This window comes from Spermophilus citellus, assembly GCF_964194105.1.
Source record: "Spermophilus citellus genome assembly, chromosome: 3".
In the NCBI taxonomy this organism is placed as follows: domain Eukaryota; kingdom Metazoa; phylum Chordata; class Mammalia; order Rodentia; family Sciuridae; genus Spermophilus; species Spermophilus citellus.
In genome coordinates, this window is record NC_138184.1 from 71,576,096 (window position 1) to 71,579,799 (window position 3,704).

Consider the following 3,704-nt stretch of genomic DNA (forward strand, 5'->3'; position numbering starts at 1 on the left):
GGTTGCTCTGTGAGTAAGGTGAAACTTGTAGCCAGCTTCCCCCAGGCCTGGTTCCATAGCCATCAGTGGATTCTCAGGGGGACCTTGACCCAGCTCTATTGTGTGACTCTCTTGCACCTGTCTTGCTCTGTGTGGGAACTCACTGGTCCTACAGTGCCCATCTCAACAGTCCTCTTGTCTTAATAAGCAAAACCCAAGGTTTACTGGTTGCTACCTCATCAGTCCTTCAGCAGTGCACCTAGGGTCCTGGGACCAGCCTTGGAGAAACAGAACCCTCAGGGATCAAGTTGGATGTTTTTTCTCATGCTGACCCCATAGCACATGCCTACCCTGGGTCCTGTTTACCTCAGTTTAATTTCTCCTCCTTTCTGGATCCTCTAGATACCCCAGTGGGCAGCCCATAGGGTAGGATGTAGGCATGATCCAGCATCTGTGGATCCGTGGAGGGCCAGGAGCCCCCTTGCAGGCCTTGTCCTTGCTCCCCTTTCCTATAGGACTGAAGTGCTAGTAGGATGCCCTGTGGACTGCAGTGCCCCCCCCCCCCAGTGCCAATGTGATGAGGCAAACAGAGCCCTACTCCTTCAAAGTGTACAACTTTGATGACAGGTAAAATTGAATCTTTTTTCCTGTTTCCTAAGATTTTTTATTATTTTCTTTGTAAATTGCAGTGTGTATGTCGTTTGCTGCCCTTTCTGTCCTTTTTTCCAAGTCTCAGGAGCAGAGTTGCATTCACACTGGTTTATGAGACCTTTGGATGTCAAGCTCACAGACCTGCTCTGTGCTCTGAGTAGCAAATATTTCTTTCCAAGAAAATCTGGTTCATGCATCCTGGGGGACCAGCCCTGAGCAAGATAGGGAGATAACAGTAGATACAGTGTCCCTCCACTCCAGGGATGTTGCCCAAGTGCATTTAGCAAAAGAACAGAATCAGGTAAATGGTAGAGTAGCAGAGCCATCTACAAGCCATGCCCTGTGACAGGCACGGAGATGAGGATAGTGGCCTCTATCCCCACAACAGCCCTAAGCTAGAAGGAGCTGTGCCAAAATTCGAACCTACACACTGTATTTGTCTCCACCTCTGTTGCCACCTCTTCCTATCCAAGTGTCCCTCAGGCAAAGCCCCTACTCTAAAATTACAGACCCCTCTAACATGGAATCAGGACTGCTCCAGATCTGGGAAGGAGTTGTCAGGAGACCCAGACACAGGTCCCAATTCCCCCCAGGGTCTGGTCTCTGCCCTATAGACCCTTCTCCTGCCTGCCCCAGGCTAGAGTCAGCTCCCTGAATGACAGCAATTAGGGCCATGGCTGGCAGCCTGTCCCATTCCCCCCACCCAAAGCACCTGACATGGCAGCAGCTTCCCGGGGGCTGCCACGCTCCAACTGTGGCTGAGGCACTTGGAATCAGCTTCTTTTTGCTGTAAAAATGGAAACATCCCCTATGTGAGACACAAGCTGGCGAGGAGAACGCTGCTGCGAAATCACACTCGCGATGGGGCGGGCAATGGCTGGGGGCCCTGGGCCTGCCAGGCAGAGGGCCGCGTGCATGAGGCAGGGATCCAAGAACCTGGGGGCGCAGGGGGCGAGGCGCAGGCCCCCCAGCCAGGCAACCCTGCTGGAACTCGGGCTGGGCCCTCCCTGTCTCAAGTCCCTCTTTTCCTAAAACAGCAACAGAGCCGGCTGTATCCGGCTTCCCACTCCTGCCCAGAGATGCTGGAATAGCTGTGAGGGAGGTGGGCGTGTGGTGTGGTGTAGGGGGCTATCCAAATTAGAGAGAGCAGCTCCCCTCACTGGTGGGGGCGGTGGACGACAAAGTAAGGTGTGTCTAGACTTCTACTGCTAGGAGGAGTGTGATGGTGTCTATGGGGCGACAAGGGCCCTTCAGCACATTGTGCTGTGCCAGGATGCCCTGGAGAGGAGGGAGTGCTCAGAAACAAACATGCAAGCCACTCACAGAATCTTAGCCTACTGTGTCCTAGACAATGTCAGGCTGGCATAGAGGCCAATGATCATTCCAGGTGAAGGTCAAAGCCACCCCGTTTTCCTGGCTGAGACCCTCCTTCCCACCCCTCCCTGAGCACTGCTCAGTTGCAGCTCGGCACCTTGGGTCTGAAATCTTCGTGTAACTGCAAACATCCCTGCACACCCACAGGCGCGAGGAACACGTGCTGCGCATGTGAAACGCCCCCATTCAGAGAGCTGTTCTCACCTCCAGATTTACAAGGACACAGCACAGTGCCCATATGCTGTAGCTAACAGTGGAGATTGGCCAAAGGAGATCAGGGTTCACAGGGGCAGGACAATACAGTAACCACCTCTGCAGGGTGCAATTGGTGAGCCCCCATAGCAGTTCTACCCTGTTAGTGCTTTCCCTGCAGGTCTGTGGGCTACCCAGAGGCTTAAAAGGGGCCAGGCTCATCAGGGGTGAGTAAGGGGTATCCTCCAGCCCCAGAGTCCATGCCCAGCTCCCAGGCTGTTAGTGAGCACCCCATCAACACTGGATGGTCAAAGAATCCATCCTGAGGACACCTGGTTCCTGGGCTATCATCTAGCATGAGGAACAAAGGGCTCCTGTCCTTAAGACTGCCCGCAAGCTCAGCCAACACTTCCAGCCCTCCCTGCTATTAAAGGAAATGCCAAGGGAACCAAAACCATGTGGGCATAAAACTGGGACCACCTGCACACACAATTGTGTGCACTCATTTGCATACACATTCATTAACACATGCTCTCACACACTTGCATGATCATGCATACTTGCATGTTCACCACAAACATGCACACTCTCATGCTAACATATTCACATAGGCATGTATGTACATTTAGCCATGCATACTCTTGACATACTTGCATGCTCACAAGGAACACTGTAAAGAGTCTGTGACAATCTACCAGGGGAGAAAGAAGGGATGGGTGGAATCCATAAAAGGGGATTTTATGTGCCACTCATATGTATTCACATGCTCACATATATACACATTTTTGCATGCTCACCCCACACATACATACACTGACATACTTATATTCATGCATGCACCCTTGCGCTCTCACATGCTCATTTATACATGCACACTCATCACAATTCACAGACTCACTCACATAAGCACATTTTGTCCTGTTTCTTAGACCATTTTCACAGATTCCTCACTGATATTCAGAGACTGTGTCTAGCCTGTGGTTGCTTCTGTGTATCAGGCAGCAGCTATGGATCCATCCAGTGTTCTGGACCCTCCCCTGAACCCCATGACATGAAATTGGCCCCACTACCCACAAAAGTCCCAGATAGAACCATGAGCAGGTGAGGAATGACTTCATAAGGTGGTTAGCTGAATGATAGCAGCCAGTGTGTCTGCTCAGCTGCCCACCTGCTCAGCACTTCAGAAACTGGGCCAACTTTCCCTGGGACTCTGAGTGGACATGAGGTAGGGGACTTGCAGACAGTCACTCAGCAGTGGGACCTAGGGCCTGAGGTCTGGTTAGGTCCAGGGTCCAACACTGGTAAAGGAGGATGATGAGACCCAAGCTGGAAAGGTCACAGGCAGGATCCCAGAGTAAAAGGGCTTGGGCCAGAGAGGCTGGGGAGTACAGAAATAAGACTACAGAGGTGGGAGTGAAATTGATCCCTGAGATTTCCAAAGGTCTGGAAAACATAATATAGAGATGATCTCATTAGGAGTAGCTTCATGGAACAAGCCAGGCCCAGTA